This window comes from Lissotriton helveticus, chromosome 8 (genome assembly GCF_964261635.1).
Source record: "Lissotriton helveticus chromosome 8, aLisHel1.1, whole genome shotgun sequence".
Taxonomy (NCBI): domain Eukaryota; kingdom Metazoa; phylum Chordata; class Amphibia; order Caudata; family Salamandridae; genus Lissotriton; species Lissotriton helveticus.
The window spans coordinates 902,275,259-902,301,058 of record NC_136069.1 but is presented as its reverse complement, the minus strand read 5'-3'; the positions used below and the strand labels follow the sequence as shown (position 1 = coordinate 902,301,058).

At 45.2% G+C, this 25,800-nt stretch overlaps 1 protein-coding gene across 2 annotated transcripts in view; it reads right to left on the bottom strand.

Moving 5' to 3' along the window:
• Window positions 1-25,800, bottom strand: part of LOC144772977 (coagulation factor X-like) — a 381,158-nt gene that overhangs the window by 186,172 nt on the left and 169,186 nt on the right. The gene's annotated exons all lie outside the window — the stretch shown is intronic.

Here is a 25,800-nt window from a genome sequence, read left to right as displayed (position 1 = left end):
AGTAGGATGGGTTGAGGACTGGGATGAGGAGGACCAAGATTCAGGATAATGAACATTACCGTAAGTAACATAATTAATGCCCTACGTAAAGACTCTTACTGGGCCATCTTCCTCCACAACAGAATACAGATCTCATCATAAAGTATCCATTGCACCAGCACCTTAGAACTTGAGCACCCATCATTGCCCCATTTTGATTTTATTGGCTGTAAGTGGGACAAAATGTGGCATCCGACACAGTTTGGCAGTGAAGATTAGGCATTGTACATTATAAACACCTTGTTTCAAAATTGTGTTTACTCTAATGTATCTCCCAGTTCCACCTCAAACCACACCAGTATGTGTAGTCTTTATAACACTTGAATGCAGTAATATTTTAAAGCAGTGCAATTTTGTTGATGCATCTTAGACACAATCACTGGGGTTAAACAAACCCAGAATCTTATGACATACAGAGTCTGACCCACAGCATACTGTGAACACTACACGGGTTCAATCAGATTTTCTGGAAAACCCATATATACCCTGTTTGGTAATTTCTTCCTGACAAAAGGAGGGCCAACACTTCTTGGAGTTTATGAGAGAAACAAGGAAGAGAAAAAAACAGTCTTAAAACATATTTATTAGGCAAATGTGATGTTATAGATAGATTTAAGTCCTTTGGGGCTCCCATGTTCCTTAGGCCCTCCTTACAAGTGGAAAGCTAAATGCCAATCCTTGTGCAAACGTTCATTTCCACAGGTTTTGGAGTTATAAGCAGTGCTTAATTTGTAAAAAAAAAAAAAGAATAAGTGCCAGGGCTTCCATCAGAAGCCACTGCAGCTTGCACTACACATTGCCCCTGCTATGCCGTCAATGATAGTAACAATACAACTACTCAGTCAGTCAGGATTTACAATGCACAGCTAATCACCTGATAGGGTATCCAGATGCTTGCAGGCTCGAGGCTTGTTCGAACAGCTAGGCCTTGAAGGCCATTCTGAATTCCAGAAGTGAGGTGATGGTCAAAAGGTCTGTGGAAAGGCTGTTTCAGGTATTTGCTGCGGTGTGGGAGAAGAAGCATCCTCCACTTCTTCTTCGGTAAATGCAGGGATTATGGGGAAGTGAAAGGGAGGCAGAGCGTAGTCTACTCAATGGTCAGTGGAAGTTCAGGCCGTAGTTAATGTAGGTGGGTCCTTGGTAGTTTAGAGCCTTGTGTGAGTGGGTCATCAGCTTGAATAGGCATATTTTCTATACGGAGAGCCATTAGAGTTTCCAGAGGTGTGGTGTGAAGTGGGTTCATCGGGGAAGGCTGAGGATGAGTCTGGCTGCAGTGTTCTGTGTGCTCTGAAGTCTCCGTAGAAGGTATGCAGCGATTCCTACTTAGAGGGCATTGAAGTAGTCTAGTCGGCTGGTGATGAGGCCTTGTGTCACAGTGCGTCTTGTGTGTAGGGGTAGCCACTAGAAGATCTTACATAGCATGCGCAGAGTGAGGAAACTGGCGGAGGATATGATATTGATCTGTGATTTCATGGTGAGCTCATTGTCAATGATGATTCTGAGTTTTCGAGCGTGGTTGGAGGAGTGAGTGCATGTCCAAGGTATGATGGCCACCAGGAGTCTTTTCTTGTGTTGCTGCTGTTGCCAAAGATCAGTACTTCTGTTTTGTCTGTGTTTAGCTGCAGGCAGTAGTTCTTCATCCAGTGGGCCACGTTTGTCATGCATCTCTGGAAGTTGACACTTGTGGTGCTGGGGTCGGCGGTGAGTGAGAGAATAAGTTGGGTGTTGTCTGCATTAGAAATTATGTTGAGATTGTTGGATCTGACGATGTTGACCACAGGGGTCATGTATGCTTTGAAGAGTGTGGGGCTGAGGGATGCGCAAACAATCTCCTTGGGTTCAGAGGTGAAAGGTGGATCCTCTCGGTCCTCCAGTGAGGAAGGAGGTGATCCATCGGAGCCTGTCCCCTTGAATGCCTAAGTGACGGAGTCTTTCAATCAGACTGTGGTGGGATACAGAGTTGAATGCTGCTGAGAGGTTAAGAGGATCAAAGCAGCTGTTTCTACTCAGTGGAGCAGGGTTTCGATGTCATAGGTGGCTGTGATCAAGATGGTTTCAAAGCAGTGATTGCTACAGAAGCCAGATTGGAAGGCGTTAAGTAGCTGGTTCTGGTGCAGGCGTGTCATGAGTGAGTTGAATGTTTTTTTCTTTAAATCTGTTTTTATTGTTTATACGTGATTTTCCAGCCTTGCACCAATGCAGAATTAGTCATGCCTGTACATCTTACAACTAAGTTATTGCATTGAAGAATCCAAGGTACCCAGTAACAGTTGAGCTGTGCATGTTAATACGCTAAGATAGCTGACAACATGCACATGCCACTGCACATTCGGATAATAATATACTGATGAAACTTTGATTGAAGTGATTACTTCTCGTGCACCTGTGCAAATTACACATCTCTCATCACCCGAAGGCCATTTAGGAGACCCGATGTGTGTTGTGGTGCGAGAAATTCAGCTGTAGTGCAAACAACAGGCCCGTACTACAAATAACCAAGGCCTAATCCAACTCTAAAGAACTCTTTAAAACAATTTGTAAACTAGCTAAACCCACTGCCCCTAAAAAACAGGGTGATGTTGAGTTCTGCAACAAAATGCCGGATTATTTTAAAACTAAAGTTGAAACTATCTTCATCTCCCTGGTAGGTCAAACCAATGATAAACAGTTGGATTCAAATCTCACGGACTCAGGCTACCTAGCTACCACCAAAGACTCTTTGGATCATTTTTCCCCTATTGAGATCACTGATCTGATCAAACTGCTGCACACCATAAAATCGTGTGCTCCCAGTGATCCTTACCCCGCTGGAATTCTTAAGTTAATTCCAGAAATCATTGGAGAAGTTCTGACCCCCCTACTAAATTCAGTTTTACAGACCGGAATTTTTTCTAGAGACTGGAAAAAGGCCTCTGTGCTCCGTCTGCTGAAGAAGCAATCTGTGGACCCCAAGGACTCAAACAATTATCACCCGATTTCCAGACTCCCGTTGCCCTCTAAAGTACTGGAGAAAGAAATGTATATCCAACTTAGTAACTTCATTCTGGCTAACAACTCCTTAGACCCCCCGCAGTTTGGGGTCAGAGCCTTTCACAGTACGGAGGTGGCCCTAATAAAATCAACGGAGGAAATCAGAGAGGCCGTGGATAGGGGAGGAAGTGCCATACTAATCTTCCTGGACCTATCCGTGGCCTTCGATACAGTCCACCATGGGGTCCTGCTGAATCGGCTCTCGGACATTGGAGTTAAGGGTTTAGCATGGAAACTGCTACATTCCTTTCTGGCGGATAGGTCCCAGACCGTGGATCTTGATGGGAACGTCTCTGACCCCTTTTCGCTTCCTGTGGGGTACCACAGGGCTCATCTTTGAGCCCTCCGCTTTTTAATATCTATGTGGCCCCCTTGGCCAATATCATCCGGTCGTTTGGGTTCCAGCTCACCTACTACGCTGATGACACACAGATTGTGTTGTCGCTGATGGAGGGAGTGGAAAGAGAAGCAGGGGACAGGTTTCAGAAATGTATGAGCTCGATTTCCATCTGGATATCAGCCAACTGTCTAAAGCTAAATTCAGCAAAAACGGAGGTGATAAAGTTCGGCAATAATCCCCGGGTTTGGACACCGGACTGGTGGCCGGAAGAGCCGGGGGCCTGCCCAACACCTTCCAGGAAAGCTAAGAGTTTGGGAGTCCTAGTAGATAATAAACTCACCATGGGGGACCAAATGAACCAGATGACTTCATCCTGTTTCATGGTCCTCAGAATAAACAAAAAAAAATTGAGCTCTTCCTCTCAGCCAGCAACCTAAGGACGGTTGTTACGGCCCTGATTTTATCCCGTCTGGACTATTGCAATAGCCTTTACCTTAATGTACAGAAACAACACATGTACAAGCTGCAACTGGTCCAGAATGCGCAGTCAGATTGCTGTCGGAAACGGCTAGGTTTGCCTCGGTTAGAGGTGAGCTGAGGAAACTACACTGGCTCCCAATCCCACTGAGATCTCGGTTCAAGGCCCTTTGTGTGGTCTTCAAAGCAGTGAATGGTATTGGCCTGGAGTTTCTCAAGCATAGACTCACATGGTATATCCCTAGCAGAACCTTGTGCTCCTCTGGTTCCAAACTAGTTGAAACATCCATGTTTAAGTAAACTAATTCCAAAGCATGGAACGAACTCCCGTTCCAACTAAGAAATGCTCCTGATTAAATCTCCTTCCGCAAGGGTCTGAAAACGTGGTTGTTCTCTCAATAACAGCTCACAGATGTCCCAGGTAATTCAGTACTCAGCGCCAGGACTCCCCAGGGTAACAGTGCGCTTTATAAGTACAAATAACATAACATAACATAACATTGTCAATAACATTTTGAGGCAGAGGGGAAAAATAGGGACAAACAACATTGAAAAGTGTAACCAGGTTTAATCTCCAGATCCCTCCCTCCCTACACCTCTATCCCACCAGTACAACAATAGACTGTATTATATCAAACCCTCATTGTGCATATTCATGTGTGTCCTGCAGGGCAGCATTATCAGCACGAGCCACCCTCTCTAGGAACCGCTGTTGTGTGATGCGCCCACTATCCTCAATCTCTCCCATGGCAAACGTGCATGGTCTGCATCATTGTGTGCTAGGGATGGTCCATCTTGGAGGTCCTGTAAGATTGTTCCCAATGTGTGGCTAAAGGTAGTTTGTGGAGTCCCAGAGTATCCTCCCTACATAGCGCTATACTCTTGGCCTTGGCACAACAGCATCAACAGCCTCCAAGCTATTAGGGGAGGGGGTGCTGATACTTTCCAGCTCTTAGTGATTAAGTGCTTGGTTCCCAAATCAATGAAAAACGTGGTCACCTGTGCTGTTTACTTCTGCAAAAAAGGCACATAATAAACACCTTCCATGTATGCCCCAGTGTGCGGCCCGCGCACTCAGCTAATTGGGTCATGGCCCCCTGCCAGTACAGGACAAGGAGCGGGCAGACCTACAACATTTGCAAGAGGTTTACATCCAGGTTATGACACCTGGGGCAGGCAGCATCTTCACGGTGGAAATAGCTATTCATTTTGGCAGGAGTAAGGTATGCCCTCTGTGTGACGTAATACTGGATAAGGCAAAAGCAAAAGTTTTGGGGGACTTGGAGGTGCTTTCCAGTATTGCACACCACTCCCTGTCTGCACAAGGGCTAACCAGGTCCACCTCCCAGCACGTTATCAGCAGCAGGAGCGACACCGCCGCCTGAAGGCACAAGGGCAGCAGCAAACTATTTTATGAGATGACTCCCGGGCCCTACGACATGTAGGTATTGGATAGTCAGATGCAACTGCTATTCCTCTGAAATCTTCCCCCATCTATTGCCCAATGCTGTTATCAGGGAAGCATGAAGTAAGAATCGTCCCGAGGGTAGGCCGTCCTCAGCTATCAGTGCGTCATATGTTAGTAAAGCGCCATTCCTGTAAAGATCACCGCAGTGTCATGAGTTGATTGTTGATGATCTTTTCAAGTACCTGTGCTGGGAATGGGAGCAGGAAGATTGGGTGGTAGTTTTTGAGTTTCCTGGGGTTTGCAGAGGATTTTTTGAGTAGTGGTCTGAATTCAGCATGTTACCAGGCATCGGACATGTTGCGGTGGTGATAGAGGTGTTGAGTAGGGTGGTGAGTTCCTGGTCGATCCTTTGGTTTCCAAGGTTGAAGATGTGGTGATAGAGGTAATGAGTAGGGTGGTGAGTTCCTGGTCGATCCTTTGGTTTCCAAGGTTGAAGATGTGGTACAAGCAAGGGTCTGTGGGAGCTCCAGAGTGGATGGATTTCATGGTAAAGATGGTGTCCTGAGTGGAGAAGATGTTCTAGGTGATCAGTGTGTGGTTCGTGTTGGTTACAGTGTTGGCGTATCTGTCAGGGAAGTCTGTAGTTGTGGGCTCAAAGTTTCTGTATATGGTTGCGATCTTAGATTAGACCAGACCAGACCGGACCTGCAGGACACCAGCAGGATACCAGCAGCAGGCAACAGGCAACAAAAACACGGTGAGAGGCGTCAGCATCAGCAGCGCCACTTGCAATATCGGCTCAGTGTCCTAAGTGCACCCAACACCCAATACCCCCTACCCCTCAAGCGCTCTTTTTCGTTCCTTACGCGCCAGAAAACTGCCCACCAGCACTCTTCTACCAAAGCTAAGTAACAGCTGGCGCAGTCTAACGGTGTGTTAATAGTGCTACGTGCACAGTGCACAGTAGAGAACTGACCAGCATTACATACCAGGCAAAAAACGCCTGAGGGAGCAGTCACCTCGCAGACACCCCGTAACAACGCAACGCAACGTAACACCATCTCCCTGACGGCAGCTACTCCAATTTAGAGGGGGCAGACAGGCTTGGGAGGTGGAGTGGAAGCAGAGCGGAGTTGGGAAGTGAAAAAAGAGGGGAATGAGGTCTGGGAGAACAAGAACAAACCCCCCTAAATATAAGGAAAAAAGCCAAGGCCAAGACCAAATCCCCCAGTGCACCAACTGAGGGGAGTGCATCCGCATCATTAATATCCCCAGTATACTCAATTTTCACCAACATAAATCCTACCGGAAAATTTACCTTCCTGAAAGATCCAATGACTGCCATTTATGCAATGCCGACAACACCAAATGGATTACAAAAATCACTGACCCCAAAAAAAGCAGATCCGAGACCAACAGACACAAGGTCTCCTCCAAGCGCCTCACACACCAATGAAGACAGGCCCAATGGAAGAGAGGAAATACCCAATCATATGGATGCCACCCTGAAGAAAAACGTGTTTCATTTTCAAGCTCAAGTGCACAAGGAAAATGAAAGGTACGACCCACCCCAAAGGCAAGGTCATGAGAAACCTTCAACAACACATATAGGAGCTATCAAGTCTATGGACTACCACACAGAAGGGCATACAATAATTTCCTCCCCCAGTAAAATAGAGAACAAAAGTGAATCAATTGCAATAAACGTATCAGTATCTACCAGGGCTACAAATCAAGACCAAACAATAACGGGAAGCTACGTGGTCCAATCCAAAAACGAGGACTGTCATAACACTACTGGGTATGAACTAGCATACAAGGTGCCCCCATACAACCACTCAACCCCAAGATCAGATTCACGCATGATCCCGGTAATGAATAAATCCACAGAGAGGATAAAGGAATTAAATCCCTGTTGGGCGCCCCAAGTGCCTACCCTTAAAGGAGGAACCATGACAAAAAAGCCGGCCAGGACATCCATGCAACTGAAAGCAACTTGGAGAGATTAAAAATCTTCAGTAAATCAATCATCACTGAAATGGAGGCCCAGGAAGGAAACAACACCAACGTAGAGGGATTAAAAATCCCCAACAAAACAAAGGTCACTGTAAAGAAGGACCAGGGAGTACCACCAATCGATTGGTGCACAAAAATCTCTCCAAATAAAGAGCGATCAAGTAACAACACAATTGAGATATCCAGTGGAGTGAATCAGGAGGAGGACACTAATGCACCAATAGTCTCTCCAAACATGAATGATGCAGGTGCTCAAATGGAACCTTCAATAATAGAAATTTCAAGTGGTTCAGCTATTGCCGAAGTAGCAATAACAAAAAGCCCAGAATCGCACCCCGGAACACGGCAAAAGATCAAAGTACGGCAGAACGACATAACGTCTAAACAACAAGCATCACAGGGATTTTCCTCCAACTACAACACAGGGGACCTGCACCGGCATGAAACAGGGCACGAGATAAAGGAAAACTTGGAATCAATAATCACATTACACAGTGCATTAGGGTGCATATTGGAAACCTCGATTAAAACCCTTAACATGCAGTCAGATAAACTCGACATCCAGATACATCTCATGAGCACAATGGCGGAACACATATCCAACATAAACAAAAAGCTAGATACCATGACCAGTATCTCCAACATTATTAAGGATCAGATCCAACCGTGGGCAGCATCCCAGTCATGCACCTGCCACCCAATTTTGGAAAAATTAAAGGATCTGCCTTCAATACTTAAAGACATATTACTAGAATGCAAGATCGCCAATCAGTGCAATAACTGCACACAAATCAGATGCGACCTTATTCCTTTTGAAATTTGCAAGAGCCCACAAAAGGTATGTCCGATTAAATCTAAAGTGGATGAGTTATCACAGCAAACATCAGCAGAAAAGAACCAATCAAACAATCAGACAATGACACCTGATGGTATAATAGAGGAAACTAAAACAACAGGTGAAAGTCACCTTATCCCACAAAATAATGGCCGCAAATCATTGGAAACAGAGCACTCAAACCAGGATGGGGAAATTAACCAAAACGACCATAAAGGCCTAACCAAGCGGCAAAAAAAGCGGGCAAGAAAAAACAGAAATCAGACGTCAAACCACCCGCTTGCAAACACCCAGACGCCGTTCATTTTTCCTATCTTCAATCAGGTAAAAATTAAAACTAAACAGGAACTCACCGTCAAAGAGGGGACTAATCACTCATCAGCCGGGACACTCAATGAGCAAAAAAACGGGAAAAATCTAGAAGAAGGACAAATACCACTAAGCAAAAGCCCGAATGACATGACCCAATCGAGGACTACAAAAAAACTAACAAACAAAGAGGAGATGGCCTCTTTTAACTCCTGTCATACTGATCTTTCGAGCCCAACACCCGCCGCAAGTGACACTGATCCAAGCCGGAATCAAGGGATCAGCAACAACACACAACTAAATAAAATTTTAGATAGTCGGCCAGTTGACCAACAAAAAACTGACTCAACCACTCGTCAAAAAGGTCGCACTATCAATGAAGATAAAAAGCATTCTATAAATGAGATCGATCAACACAATAAAAACGAACCAAGCAGTCACAGGCCCCATTGGTTAGTAGTTAAAGCCATGGACAAAAACCAAAAACCTCCCTCCATTCGCATCACCGTACCGAGTAATAACTCAACGGTAGGGAAAAGCATCACAACACCAAGTGAAAATCCAATACTAGGGAAAAGCGACCAGATGACTAATAGAAAAGTCAGAACAAAGGCGGACAGAAATACGCACGATCAAATACAACTCACGATATTCACAGGTAACAATAATACACAACAAATTACAGAACCCACAAAGGTAGAATGGACAGGACCACGCCTCGGAACTGACATCAAAGTAAGTGGGCGCTATTTAGAACAGGTCAGCCCAAAACGAACAGGCCGAGAAGTAAAGGCCATAGTAAACATGCCACACACGCAAACCCAAAGTAATGGGGATACAAATTACTAAACTGGAGAGCACAACAAAAAGCAATGCCAGAACAATCTTCTTGATTAATTTATACGCCCACCCGAACAAATCGGCTAAAAAGGACCTCTTCGACCGTGTAGTCAATGTAGTAACCAACACCCGCCTTGAACATCCAAGTTGGGAGATTATTGTCACGGGCGATTTTAACATCAACCTTCTACATCCACCGGAAGATGAGGTCAACATCTCTGTAGCAAACGAACTGTGGGATGTTGAACCCCAGGAGATTATATCTGTTAAGAAGACAGAAAAAGTGGGTAGGCAACTGATGTGGGACTTTGAACGCCTTGGCCTACGGGTAATAAACAGTAGAAGCCATCATGACAAACCCCCTGCCTATATAGGCCACAATGCAAGCTCCACCTTGGATTATACATTAGTTACACTACCCCTGTTAAGTCTAATTAAAAAATTCCAAATACTCTGCTCACTAGACAGCGATCACTCAATGCAACACATTGAGATGAAACTGAGCCCCTCCAGGCACGTTAAGGCACCAACTATCCCAGGCATAACCTCAACAATCAACCTGAAGCAGTTAAGGTGGTCAAGTAACACCCTACCACAAATAGCGTTAGACGCTAAGAAACTTTTCAAACAAACAACTGCAGAAAAGGACTTATGTTCAGAAACCTGGTCTGACTTCCTGGAAAGGCTACAAAGGTCCAATAGTAATGCAAAAATGAATACCTATCGGAAGACTGATATAGAACTCACAAAAACAGCACTGTCTATGAGGAAACAACTTCAGAAGCTCACAAGACGGGCACAAGGACTAAGGATAAACCCAAGTATCTGGCAAGAAGTCCGATCGACAAGGAGGCAATACAAGAAGCTGGTTTGGATGGAAAAAAGGAACAAAGCTAACGACTTTTGGGTCAAATTGCTGCACAACATAAAAAAATCGGACTCAAGGGCATTCTGGATACAAGTCAACTCCATTAACAGAGCAGCTCAACCTGTAAATATGACATGTATCACCAAAAGCGATTGGGCCAAACACATAGTCGATACATTCTCAATAAACCTAACAAAGAACCAGATCACAACATCAACAATTGAATCTGAAATGCCAAGAGCTACGAACCAGGAAAGAACGACTATTACCAGCACTATTGGCTCGATCATTGGCCAGGAAGACGTGGATCAATCAATATGGACAGACGACGATTGCCGAATACTAAAAATAATCAAGAAATGCAAACAAGTGAGTGCGCCGGGGCCGAATGGCATTCCGCAGGCAATCTACAAAGAGGACCTTAAGTTCTGGGCACGCAAATTCAACATTCTGTTTCGGTCAATTAGCAACTCAGGACGGGTCCCGGAAAGCTGGAGGGGTGCCATTATCAACCCCATCTACAAAGGCGGGGACCGTAAAAATCCAACTAACTACCGCTTACTAGCCCTGATCGATGCGGAAGCCAAATACTACGCATCTCTGGTGCTAGCCGATCTAGCTCAATGGTCGGACATGCACAGCAAAATCCCGTTAAACCAGACAGGGTTTCGTCGTGGAACAAGCACCATGGCAAACGCAATGGCATTATGCTTAATCGATGAAAAAAGCCTACAAAACCACCAGGAACTTTATACCTGCTTCGTTGACTTTAAGGCAGCCTTCGACCGTGTCAACAGGAATTTACTATGGGCCAAATTGAAGCATCAGGGCATGCCAGACTCAATCCTAACGCCGATCATTGACCTGTATAGTAACACCTGGATGCAGGTAAAGATCGACAACGGACAGAGGCTAACTCGGAAGATCAATACCTTTGATGGCTTAAAGCAAGGCTGTGTCCTGGCCCCTCACCTTTTTAATTTATTCATGGCGGATTTAACAGCAAGCCTTGATCAAATCAATGCTCATCCACCGCGGCTAGGTAATCTCTGTTTAAAACACCTATCCTATGCCGACGATGTGGTCCTACTAAGCCAGACAAGAATAGGCCTGCAGCGTCTATTACAGGAACTGACCTGCTACACCAAACAGAATTTGCTAGCAATAAACACCAAAAAAACCAAGATTATGGTCATAACCCAACGCCTTAAAGTGCAACCAACCTTCACTATAGACAATGTCAAACTGGAAGCGGTTGAAAGTTATAAGTATCTCGGGATACTATTGGACAAGCGTCTTAACTTTGCTACGCACCTAAACAGCATGGAAAAGAAGAGCATGGTCCTATTGCACGCTTTCAGTAGCTTGGCGTCCGAACTCAGAGGTCCCCTGGTCTCTCCCTTGCTAACAATAATGAAAGCCAAGCTACTTCCAACAATAGCTTATGGGAGCATATTACACCATGGCAAGAGTGCACAACTCTTGGACAAACTTCAAATGAAAATCTATAAGCATGTATTTGTATTACCAACGAATGCATCACCCGCAAAAGTCAGACTCGAATTCGGTTTGCAATCTCAAGTCCTGCTGAAAAAGTATGAGACCATAAAATTCTGGTACGATGTGTGGATGAACCAAGAAATTGCGCTGTACCGTGCCATGTGGGAAACAATCAGTAAAAGTTCCAACTCGCACTATGCCAAGTACCTTAAATCATCACTCGAATCCACTAACTTGGCTGCACTTTGGGAATCCAAGCTTCCAGTGTTTTCCTTTAAACAGTTGACAAAAAGGTTGCCAATAGGCATTCGTTGCTAAATGATAAAATAACTTTTAGTCATCGGTCCCACGCTTGGATGACAATTCAATCTTACAAAAAACTAGCACCAGCAACCTACCTAGACCTTGCTTTCTCGACATTCATCAAACGGAAATACCTCAATTTAAGGCTGGGCAGCCTACCAACAAATGCTGAGTTACCAAAATGGAAGCCCCAAGAAAGTGATGGATGCTGTTTATGTGGCGCAGGAAGACAAGACTTTATCCACCTGATCTGTATTTGCCCGGCCCTGAACCTGGAACGTCGGAGTTGGTTGAAGACCAAGTTTAAGGAATATGGAACACGTACCTGCCGGTCTGCGATCATGCTAATCCTGTGCTCAGTTGATCCGCAACTCATCTGCAGGGCAATCAAATTCATTGACAATTTCGAGAAAAAGCAAAATAAACTGGCGAAGTCTTGAGCCCTGAACACATTTACTTTACTAACCCGAAAGACGCTCTCTTTTTTAGAACTTTTTTTATTCACTCAACAGTGTAAATTTTCATGTGTTTTAATATGGCTGAATTTACATTTTGTAATGGTTTTTACTAGCTATACAATAAATATTATTATTACATTATTACATTGTAGTGGAAGAAGTGGGCGAGGTTGTCGCACTACTTCTTTGAGGGTGTGATGTTTTTGCTGGCAGCCAGATTTGAGAATTCCTTAATGAAATTGAAAAGTTCCTTGGTGGTGTTGGTGCTGGTTTCGATGTGAGCTGCAATGGCTGTCTTCTTTGTTGCCCTCAGCAGACCGTGGTAAAGGTTGAAGGAGGTCATGAAGGCTGCCCTGCCTGAGGTGTCTTTTCTTGTGTGCTATCTCATCTCCAACTGTTTGCTGTCTCGTTTTACTGTTCTGAGTTCTTAGGTGTACCAGCTGACCTTTTTAGATGATTTTCCTAGGATGTTTCTCAGGATGAGGACAAAGTCATCTGTGCAATTGGATTATCCAGGTGTTTACATTGTTCTCTCCCTGTTCGAGGCTGGTTGCGTTAGCAGGAGTGGAGGTGTTAAGGACATTAGCCCGGTTGGTCTCTGAGATTTTATTCCACCTCCAGTGGGGGGGCGTTGGCCATCTTGGGGTGTCAATGTGGGGGGTGGAGATATTGAAGTGAATGATGGAGTCATCGGTCTATGTGAGTTCTGTGACATGGCTGTATTTGACGTGGTTGCTAGAGGTGGAAATCGTGTGTCCTGCAGTGTGCGTAGGGTCATGGACGATCTGGGTCGATCTGAGGCTTCTCACACTTTCGCTGAGGTGTGCAGTGTTTTTATCATTGGTGTGGTAAATATTTTAGTAATTTACCTTGATCATAATTTCTATATCAATAAGGCTAAGTATGAAGAGCAGAGTCCGCGGTGGTTCGAATTCAGGGTCTTTATTCAGTAACTCGAGTTAAGGGAGAGCTCCGTCACCTGAGGAGGATCGGAAGAATCTCTAACTTTATTATCTGAACACACAGTATTTATACACAGAAAAGAGGTAGGAGGCCCGGATCATATGTTGCAATAAAACAGAAGTCAAGACTAGAAAAAGAGGCTGCGTCATGACTGGAATGAGGAAGCACAAGAGAAACAGAAATGTGGAGAAGTAACACTAGGCTGGTTCCTTAGATAAGAGAGAGATGGTCGTGACAGGATGTCTGTTTCTCGTGTTTCAGCATTCGGGGGCTCTTCTTCTCGGAATTGGTTGTCGTGGTCTAACAGAATGGGGCCCATTTCTTGGAATCGGCCCGATTATAGGGAAAGGGTTACGAATGGGGGGTCTTGTTCTCGGCATCGGCTTGACCATAGAAATGTACGGTTTGAGTGAGGTAGCTGGTACTCGGAATTGCTTTGACCATAAAAATGTACCTTTGAATTTTTGGGGAAGGAGAGTGCGTGTGCAACTTTGTGAGCGCGTGATCGGTTCGTGCTCGTGTGCTCGTGTTCCGGCATGATGGGCTCGGGGAGGTGACTGAAGAGGGTGTATGATGGGACATAACCTACGAGAAATAATCATTTTCCACATTCCCTCCTTGTCCCATAATATACCCTTCTAAAATTCTTTTCCTTTTCTAATCCATTTCTATACTCATTAGGCCGTTTACTTGTTCCTGTAACATGATTCTTTCCTTTTCTTTCTTTCTGGACTGGGTTTTGGGAATGCAGGTAGTGATACAGAAGCTACAGAGTGCTGGACCGCACTGAATACAGAGGCAGCAGGTGAAGAGAATAGCTAGAGCAAGACCTATGACTGTAAGCACCTTCCATCCCCATGAAGACAGGAGGCCCCAGAGCCAACCCGTCAGGGACCAGGCACCAGTGACTGCATCTAGTTTTCTGGAAATTATATGAAGGCGAGAAATAGCGGAATACACCGAGGGTGCATTATCTGGGATAAATATACAGCAGCTGGACCCGATCAGTTCACATACACCACCACGGTCAGCCAATATGATATCCAGGACCATACGGTTCTGTAACGTCATGAGTCTGTCGGCAGCCATCTCAGCGGTGATGTTACTTAATGCACCAGCTGTTTCGTTTATGGCTCCCTGGACTACACAAGTCAGTTGTCTTATGTTGCGGCTGTTGATCATAGGCCCCCAGAATGGGATGGCTCCTTTAAAGAAGTCGCCGGCCTCTTGGTCCGCTGTATCCTCAGCATCTATGGCCCCCCTTCGCCGTCTATTAATTACGGTCAGAGGGTCACTGAGATGGTAATCTGCTGGGGCGGTGTAGGTAGGGAGCAGGAGAAATGCAATGTAGCATTTTCCGGACCAGCCTTGAGGTAGACAAGTGCGGGCGTGAGGTCCACAGATAAAGTAGGTGTTGGGGGCAGTGGCCATCGTTGGGAAATTTGGATCAGGTAGGGTGTAGGTCTTGTTATATTCACTATCTCCCATTTTCTGACCCTTGCCCTTTCCTCTTAGGCAGAATAGGCCCTTGTGGGGCACGGCCCATCCTCCCTGGTCTGTCTGTCTCTTCTGGACTGAGAATATCTCCCTAAAGGAGGTAGTGTCATTAAAGAGGGAATAACTGGTGTTTTCACTAATGTTTGCTTGTCCCCATGTTGCTGTGAAAGTTACCATCCTTTCGACGGCTCGTACTGTTTTTGGTTTTATCTCGTTACAGGTACTAGCGTTCTTGATATGGGTCTCAGGAATGTTTCTAACAGAGGCGGAAAATATCATAGAGAGTGCATAGGTAGATCCAGCATAGCCAAAAGGGAGAGGAATAAAAGGCATTCCTCCATGCACAGAGTGTGGCATTAAACCACAGACCCAACAATTGGTTTAGTTAATCACCAATTGATGTTGGTGGAGTGTGGAGATGAATGTGTTATTGAAGAACTCTTTTCTTCTGTTCTTGAGATGTGGAGGAAGATCTACGTGTGAATGCATAGCAGTGTTGTTCAAAGGCGTGGGGGAAGACGGTGGGAAAGCTAGATGAAGGAACCAACCTAGACAAGCCATGATGCAGAAAATAAGAATCATGATAGAAAGGAAAAGGGAAATTTTGTTCTGTAAAAATTTCGCACAATGAGTCTTTATCTTCATGATTTCGGCTGCTTAGTCTTGAGTAAAAGATGCACCAGTGACTGGACTCTTCCCAGCAACCGCTTCACCAAGCGTCCGTCTTGGGCTTAAATAGCCACTGGCAGGCCGAGGTCAGATGCAATGTCTCAAGTCTGTTTGGGATAGGATTGCAGCCGTGATTTGTACTCTTCTTTGGGTAAAAGTTCTGGAAGGGGTGAAATAAAGTCTGTCGTTTCAATGTCTTTAAAGTCTGATTTCTCAATGTCTCTGGTCTCAGGATCAGCAACAGCGTCCAAAGGAGTTGGTCCGCAGAAGGGTTTACAATGTGATACGTGTAGCCACCCTTTCCGTCCCTCGATTTTGACGGCGGTCCTCGTCGTCAGCAGCACCAGCTTGGGAGACGTCCACCTTCTTTCCAGAGGGCTGGTTCGGTCAAAGTTTCTGACGAGCACCCATTGGCCAGGCTGAAGGGAGTGCTCGTCGGGCGTGGTCTTGTCTGGAAAGGCTGCAGCCACCTGTGAACGGCAAGAACGTAGTGCAGACATCAAAGAAGCCAAGTAATCTGTCAGTACATTTGCATCAATGTCAATTAGTTTTTCAGGAGATGGGACACCCCAGATATTCGGAGGCCTCCCAAATGTGATCTCGTAAGGGGACAGACCCGTCCGGGAATGTGCCACCATTCTCATATAGAAGAGGGCAACCGGAAGAGCTGTAACCCAATCTATTTGTTTGTCAGCGCATATTTTTGCTAACTTCGTTTTTAATGTCTGGTTATGTCGTTCGACTAGGCCTGCTGCTTGGGGATGCCTAACACAGTGAAACTTCCAGGTGTATCCTAACAGTAAGGAGACAGCCTCCATCAATTTAGAGGAGAATGGTTGTCCGTTGTCAGAGTAAATGACTCTTGGCAACCCATAGCGAGGGACGAATTCTCTTACCAATTGCTTGGCAGTCATCTGGGCACCATAGTCTGGGACGGGGTATGCTTCAGTCCATCGAGTTAAGGTACAGACTACTACGAGGACATACGTATATTCCCGACATCTCTCCATCTGTATGTAGTCCATTTGTAGGACTTCAAAGGGGTGATCTGGAGGATGGAACCCTCCTTGTCCAACGGATACACTTTTCCCTGGATTGAACTGACAGCAAATCATACAGGTTCGTACTTTTTGTTTGGCTGCTGCACGCAGATGCTTGTTGTGCCATATCAGATTCAGACTGTCTAACATTCCTTTCTCTCCTAGATGTGCGGGACCATGGGCAGTTTCTATCATTATGGGAATCATTAGGTCAGGGAGAAACCATTTGGACTTGTCCTTTGTTACCCAACCTTGATCTGTGTGTGAACCTCCCTCCTCCTCCCATTTTCTCTTTTCGGTCTCTGTGGCTTGATTTTGGATGTCTACCACATCTTTGGTGGGATCGATAACTGGACAGATAGTTCTAATGGTGGTTTCGGTGTTGAGTGTTTTTGTCTGAGCAGCATGTTTAGCTGTGGCGTCTGCCAGAGCATTACCTCTAGTGATAGAGTCTGTGACCTTGGTGTGTGCTTTGCATTTCAGTATGGCTATTTCTGTGGGTCTGTGAATTGATTCTAGTAGCTGGAGGATAAGATCTCCATGTTGGATCTTGGTACCATGAGAGGTTAGGAAACCTCTCTCCCTCGAAAGGATGCCAAAGTTATGGACTACCCCAAATGCGTATTGGTGTAGATATTGACTCGTTTTCCTTTGGATCAGTCACATGCTTGAGTAAGGGCTATTAGTTCTGCTGCTTGTGCTGAATGTACAGATATTCTGGCGGCTAAAAGGACTGTGTTCTCTGTAGTGACAGCATAGGCTGCTGAAAGTTCGCCTGTTTGGAGGCGCATACAGGAACCGTCTACAAACAGTGTGTGTTCTGGTGTACTCAAAGGAACATCTGTAAGATCAGACCGGGGTTTTGTGACTAGTTCGACTACCTCTAGGCAGTCATGAATTAGCTTGTCAACTGGAACAGTAGGCAGTAGCGTAGCTGGGTTGAGGATATTGCATCTTTTGATGATGATGTGGGGTTGGAACAGAGTGACTTCATAACCTGTGAGTCGAGCTATGGTCAAGTGTTGTGTCTGTGTTCTATTCAAGAGTAATTCTACTGCAGGTGGAACTTGTACTTCAAGAGAGTGTCCTAGTACTATGGAATCACTTTGTCGTATTGCTAGAGCTGTAGCCGCAACAGATTTCAGGCAGGCAGGCAAACCTTGTGCAACAGGGTCAAGAGTGCTAGAAAAATAAGCACAGGGACGATGTTTGTTGGCTTGTGTTTGTGTGAGTACTGACAAGGCTGTACCTTCCCGTTCTGTGACAAAGAGGACAAAAGGTTTGGCATAATCAGGTGTAGCTAGGACAGGTGCAGAGCATAATGCTTGTTTGAGGGTGTCAAAAGAAAAAGTATGATCAGGTGTCCATGGCAATGGGGAAGAGGTTGTGGTCGTTAGCTGTATCAGGGGTTTGGCCAAGTATGCAAACTGGGGAATCCATTGTCTACAGTAGGACGTGAGGCCAATAAAGGCACGGACTTCTTTCTGTGTTTTGGGGACAGGAATGTTAAAAATGAGTTGAATTCTTTCAGGTGTGAGTGCCCTACCCTCCTTTGAAAGTAGATGTCCTAGGTAGGCCACCTGCTGTAAACATAATTGTAACTTCGAGGGTGATACCTTGTGGCCATGTTGTGCAAGGAACATTAGGACAACTCGTGATGCTTGCTCACATTCTGGTTCGGAGCGTGCGGTGATCAGCAAGTCATCAACATATTGTAACAATGTCGTATTGGCGGGCAGGTCAATGTCATCTACCTGTCTTTTGAGTGCCTGACTGTAGATACTGGGACTTTCTGTATATCCTTGGTGAGCTCTTGTGAAACAGAAGCTACGACCTTGTAGGGAGAATCCGAATAGGTACTGACTGTCTGGGTGAATGGGTACACTGAAGAAAGCATTCTTCAAATCGATTACAGTAAAGTGTGTGGACTCAGGATCTATAGCTGTTAACAGAGTACTGATGTCTGAGACCACGGGGTATTGTGGTACTACACATTTATTGAGTTCGCGTAAGTCAACCACGAGTCTGTAGACTGGTGGCGCACCATCATCAGTTTTCTTTCGGACTGGCAGAACTGGCGAGTTACATATGTTGGAAGGTACTTCTCTGACTACTCCTTTTGTTATCAAATCATCGATAATCTCAATAAGGGCTTGTTCTGCATCTGGAGGTAATTTGTATTGACGGACACGGGGTAGGACAACACCTTCCTTCAATGTCACTAGGTGTGGTGTAATATCCATGAATCCCACATCTGTTGGATCAGTAGCCCATAGCGTAACAGGAATGTCTCTTAGTCTGACATCTAGTTCTCGTGTGGTGAAATGACCTTTGAAATCTCGCAAAAACAGTCGGACCCCTTCCGGGGAACAACATATTATAGCACCTACTTCTTTTAGTGTCTGGATGCCAAGGAGATTTTCGGGACAGGACTTTGTAAGCACCAAGTCGGTGGAAGTTGTAAGAGGACCAACTTGAAGTCATATTGGTTCCGAAAATTTGTTGATGACAGGTGTACCTGAAAAACCCAAGGAAATACCATTTGAGCCCGAGAGGGGTACCTTGGGAACTTCGTTGTGTTGTACTGTCGTCCTACTAGCCCCGGTGTCGATCAGAAATCTTGCTTCTTTACCTAGGAGTTTAGCATGTATATCGGGACCCTCTTGATCAACTGGGACCGGGATCAGTGGACGACTATCGTGTTCCTCCCAGCTGTCTCATAAAATCGTGGGGAATTCAGGATAGGATGACCCTGGGTACTGATAGAGTTGGGTGGTAGGTTTAGCATCAGTTGGAGGAGCTGACGTGGGAACAGAAGGTCGAGGGGGATAGTTACGGGGTTGTGTTTTGCCCAGTGGCAATGTTATGTTGTAATACTGGACAGTCACCCACACAATGAACTGGCTTTTTACAATAATTACAAGTAACTTTTTCCTGTGACATTTGGGGTTGTTTATGGTTCTGTTGGATCATATTAGGTTTGCTACCAATACCTTCATTTTAGTATCTTTTGTCCTTTTCTTTTCTTGTTCTTGTTCGTCCCTAATTCTATTTTGGTGATATTGGAGCATCTGAAGTGCTTGTGAAGGGGAGCTTGCTTGCCAAGTACTTTCTACTTTCAGTACTCTATTTTTGATCGTGGGCAAAGCATTTTCTATGAGTTTGGAGACAAATAATCGACTATAGGCGTCTCCACCTTAGGAGAGGCCGCTTTTGATGAGAAAACATTTCTCTAATCTTGTATAATAGTCCCCTATATCCTCATCTGGTTTCTGTTTGCATGCAGAGATAGCATCCCAATCTTCTTTCTTAGTGGTCAGCAACTGGGATAGTATTTTAGGGAGAAGGCGAGGGAGTTCCTGAACTAGAGGTCCCAAGCCTTGTCCAGGATTACGAGTAATGTCTTCTTTCTCTAAATCTGCCCATGCTACCTTTTTCCCCTCAACCTCCCAATCCTTTCCCTTTAGCTTGTCATACGTTCCTTGAGGTAGCAGGACCTTGAGGAGAATATTGAGGTCTTTATAGGTAAAGGAACCCATTTGAAGAATATCCTTGAGTTCCTTATGGAAACCCGAGGGGTCTTTTTCATGAGAAGGGACCATTGTCTTCATTTCTAGTATTTCTAGTTTTGTCAGGGGAGTGTAAACAAACGTTTGTTGTAACTTTCCTGCGGAATCTGCAACGGGGTGTACTCCTCGGAGAGGGAACTGTCCTTGGTCATAGTGATGGGGATTTGCATCATGATTGTCTGTAAAACTTTGAATATACCGCTGTCGTAGTTCAAGGAAGGTATTAAGAAACTCTTGTCCCCTGGCCACCCACCTCCCTTCTAAACAGTCTCGTAAGAGAGAGTGTAACTTTCTGGGTGGGCAACCAGTGTCTTCGTACATTGTAATGAGGTGTTGAACCATATAGATGCTAACTAGCTTTTGAGATGCTAGAGGGATCGATAAAAACATTTGAGCAACTATATCAGGGCCATATATAGAGTATTGAGATACCCAATGGGTGCTTGTTCTAGCGAGTTCCTGCTCTTGTGTGGTGAGTGGAGGCTCGTCGTCCATCCAATCATCTAGAGCTTCTTGTGTTCGTTGGAACAACCTATCTGTAGGGGCTGACAATTTCTTAGTTTTAAGTTTGAATTGTCCATTGTTCTGAAAATGAGGAATACTGGAGCGTACTGCACCATGAAAGGCAGTTCCTTCTTCCCTGTCTTCGCTTGTACTCTCATTCTCGGTTTCCTGGGTATGAGCATCTTTTCGATGGTAATCAGAAACCTTGCTCGTGAAGAGTGGAATAAAAAGATCTATTTCTTTTATTTTATTGTAATTTCCTGCGACTACTGCTTGATCTAATTGCAGTAAATCATCAGGGACTCTTTTTCCCGCGCTAGCTATCATTCGGATAAAACAAGTGATCATGAATCGTGAGAGGCATTTTGTATGTGCTATGGGTCTATTTTTAATAGCTTCCTGTAAGGTTTCTAAATTTTCTCCTGTTCGAAGAGCCTCGTAAATTTTGTTTAGGTAATTTGTGACATTCGGTACCTCCTGTAAACCTTCTAGAGCCTCTTGTAGGTGAAGGGAGATATTTGCTTGTGACCCTTCCCCTGGGGTTGGGTCGTAATCGCACTCTAACATGGGTGGAACTTCGCTTGGGGTGTCAGAGGTGGGTTCAGTCTGGGTGACTATTCGTCTAGCTATTATCTGATTGGTATAAGCGGGAGGAGGTTCCATTAAGTAGGTAGTAATAAAATCGTCGGGTACGGAAGGAACCTTAGGACGTGGAGGTGCTGTAGGGGTACTAGAGTCTGAGCTAGCCTCGGACTCTATTTTTGGTGAGAAGACAGGATATATACCCGTTACTGAGGCCGAGACCTCCCTTTTCTTTTGTTCAAAACAAATATCATCATTCTGAGACTGTAACTTTTTCATCTTACTTTCTTCTGACATTCTCTGTGCTTTCTCAACTTTCCCTTGCTCTTTCTGTTCCCTTCGATGTGCTTCTTTTCGCCATAGTTCTATACTCTCTAACATTGAGGGTCTTGCTTTCCTTTCCCAACACTTCTTCTCTATGGCCATAATACAATTCAAATCCCATGTACCACTCTTTGGCCATCTAACCGCAATCTCTAAATCTTTAGTATAACCTTCCCAAAGATCCAAATACAAGATGGCACCAATTCCATATTTTGTATACATGAAGTAACCAGGAGTATCCTTCGGGGGGACTGGTACAGCTTGTTCCAGTAACCCCTTCCGGGTACCCAGTTTACACAGTTTAGAGAACAAAGGCATTGTATTAGATACAAATAAAGCTTACACGTGCAAAAACTTGATATATTTTGAGTATCAGAATACAAACATACCGTTTTCTAGAAAACCTAGAACCCGTCTTTACCGTGCTCTGAAAAGATCAGAACCCGTCTTGACCGTGCTCTGAAAATCAGAACCCGTCTTGATACACTCCCAGCAGTACTCACCGAGGTGCAGAGAACTTGAAGACCTTGAAGATCTGGACACTTGATTACGCAGCGCTCGTGGACAGGGACTGGTCGGGTTTCAGACGACCTCGGACTCGGCAATCTTCACAGGTTTTCGGGCTCTGGGTCGAGACTTCCGCTGTCGTCCTCACCACCTCGTATGGATGCTCAGATCTTGGTACAGCCCCTCTTGGACATGAAGGAGTTCATGCAGGAACACCCTGCAGTGTGCACGTAGAAGTCCGTCGATGTCTTGAAGAGACCGGTCTAGGTCCGCATCACCGTCGTGTGGGGAGAAAGGGAAGTTCCTGTTCGGGCGCCAATTTGCTGTGGTAAATATTTTAGTAATTTACCTTGATCATAATTTCTATATCAATAAGGCTAAGTATGAAGAGCAGAGTCCGTGGTGGTTCGAATTCAGGGTCTTTATTCAGTAACTTGAGTTAAGGGAGAGCTCCGTCACCTGAGGAGGATCGGAAGAATCTCTAACTTTATTATCTGAACACACAGTATTTATACATAGAAAAGAGGAAGGAGCTTCCCTTCAATGCAGGCCCGGATCATATGTTGCAATAAAACAGAAGTCATGACTAGAAAAAGAGGCTGCGTCATGATTGGAATGAGGAAGCACCAGAAAAAACAGAAATGTGGAGAAGTAACACTGGGCTGGTTCCTTAGATAAGAGAGAGATGGTCGTGACAGGATGTCTGTTTGTCATGTTTCAGCATTCGGAGGCTCTTCTTCTCGGAATTGGTTGTCGTGGTCTAACAGAATGGGGCCCATTTCTCGGAATCGGCCCGATTATAGGGAAATGGTTACGAATGGGGGGTCTTGTTCTCGGCATCGGCTTGACCACAGAAATGTACGGTTTGAGTGAGGTAGCTGGTACTCGGAATTGCTTTGACCATAAGGATGTACCTTTGAATTTTTGGGGAAGGAGAGTGCGTGTGCAACTTTGTGAGCGCGTGATCGGTTTGTGCTCGTGTGCTCGTGTGCTCATGTTCTCGTGTTCCCGGCATGATGGGCTCGGGGACGTGACTGAAGCGGGTATATGATGGGACATAACCTACGAGAAATAATCATTTTCCACATTGGGGTTGTTGATGTGGAAATTTAGGTCACAGAGGAAGAGGCAGTCCTTGACGTCTAAGACTAGGGGCACAATTAAGCCTGCGATGGTGTTGCAGAAGCTGGAGCACAGGTCTCGGGGTCAATATGCAAGGTTGCCTTTAATGGTTGTCTTGTTGTCCATGTGGATCTTGAAGTTGAAATGTTCTATGGGGGTGGTGTTGGTGGTACACTGTATGGTGTCTTTGTTGATGATGGCTGTTCCTCCTCCTGGCTTGTTGGTGCGGTCCTGGTGAGTGATTTTATATCTGTCGGGGATCGCTGTGGCAATGTCTGGTGTGGATGCGGGGTTGAGCCAGGTCTCATGTGGAAGACTATGTGGTCGAGTACGATGTTGTTTGGAAAGCATTCTGACTGAATTGGTCCCGGAATTGTTTCCGATCAAATCAGATTCGGGGAGTCCAACCGACCGAATGGTACTGGAACCATCGTAATCTGTCGGTTGACTTTAATTGGAACCTGTGTTATGACCGAATCTGCGGGATGCCATTGAAGAAAGGGGTGAGTGGGGAAAATCGTGCACCCTGTGTTAGGCAACACTTGGTACCTGCCACACTGTGCATGGTCTGAAAGAGGGGTCCTTTGGGTACCCCCTTGGTCCCCATTCGGAAGGCTCCGGGTGAAGGGGGTGCTGCTATGAGCCCCCAATGTCAGGTTCCGACAGCCGATCCGTGTCAGACAAACCAACTCAGAAAAGCTGTCCTAATCCGACGTCAGTATTGCTTGGTTGAAAAAGCAGTTTCTAGACCTGTACAAGTCGGCTCCGAAGGACTCGGTTCCTCCAAAGGCCATCTGGAACCAAGTCGGAACTGATTGGGAAAGTCTGAACATCGTAATTGGTCGTTCGGACAGCTTTTCAAACCGGTCGGAAAGATGGGTTCAGAATCGGATTCAGCAGACCTGAATTCGATACAGAGCCATTCCAACTGACATGGCAATTGACCCCTATGTTGGGTGCGAGGGCGGTGATGAGGTCCCATAATTCAGTGGAGTGCTTGCATAGTGAGCGTGTATTGAGATGGGCGCATGCAAGTTGGTGTTTATGTTCAGATGGTGTGTGTGATATGTTCAGGGGGGGCTAATCAGTGTGCTGTGTGCTGTGTGTGTGCAGTGGCAGGTGAAGTGGCAGTGGGTGCATGTGAAAGGTTCTACCATGGAGTGTGGGTCAGCACGGAGGCAGTGTATATTGCGATATCAAGGGTCAAGGGTGTAGAGCTCAGCAATGGTATATCTTTGGGGGCGGGTAAGCCAGGGTTCATGACGCTGGACATGGCACAGACGGGTACAGATTGGTTTTTCTTTGCTGCGGCCTGCATTAATTAGGTCTTAGGGTGGGCAGGGCTTCTGTTGGCAGGAAGAACGGTGAGTGGGAAAACCCGGTCAGAAAATAAATCTCAGCAGGAAAACCCGTGCAGCTGTGGAGTGACTGGAGCAGTCTGGAACAAGCAGGAACTGGAGGCCACAAGCAAGTTGTAAACTAGGTGTCCAGGTGTCTACTGACTATCCCACTCCCACAAGTGTGAAAATTCAGACTATTTCAGGCCCCCAAAGCTATAAGAAAGCCTTGGGTGGCAGGTAATAGCCATGTTAATGTATATTGAATTAATAATAAATGGTTGCTGTGCTCATCTCTAAATCAGCCAGACAGTGCCACCTTGTGAGAGACTAACGCAAGCAACTGTGCCGAGCACAGGAAACCACTGGCCTAAATTTAGCACTGGTTATAATTGATTGGGTAATTATCACACCTTCACACTTTTCCCCTAATAGATTGCGGAAGATCAAACCTGCAGACTTTTTCAGAGAAAAGGCCCATAAAACTGCAAAAAATGCTGAATTCAATGTGTGAGATACTGATTCCGAGCATTTTGCCTCATTTTCAAGTTAGCACTTGGAATCAGAGATATGTACCACAAGTGGTAAATACCTGATCCCTGGCTAATATCTACCATGCACGGTATATACCTCACTTTATTCTGCCTAATATGTAATGAGGGCCTTATTGAGTAATTTGAGTGGGACATTCTCCAAAAGTAAATGGGAAGATGTTCGGGACCACATCTGGGGTTCTGACCACCACATTGCAGTTTTGGAAGTATTCATCTTTAAAGACCAAATCGATAACGCTCGAGGTTGTTGGATCCCACCTATGATTCATATATATTTGCATACTTTGGGGATTCACGGGCAGATCCAAGGCAACCCATCCTAGAAATCAATTTTTTAAATCATATGTATTTTTTTTTCCTTATTGAGCATTTCAAATTAACAACAACATTGTATGCACATTACCAATTTCGGATAATAGTCAGAAAACTTGACCACTTTACCATCATATTTAGACATAAATCACTCAATTTACAAATATTTCCCAGCATTAAATATACGTCGAGAGCAAGGCACTAGTCATCAGGAAACCACAAGCATCTGGTATAACAGAGAAATACATAAGCTGGCATGTATACTGAACAGAACTTCATTCAGTCTCATCTCACTCTATAGATTGTAGGTAGGCATGGAAGGGAGATCAGAAGTCTCTGGGGCATGAGGTCGGGGGTTGAAGTTGTGCATAATCCTGGCCCACCTTCTTGCAGTGAC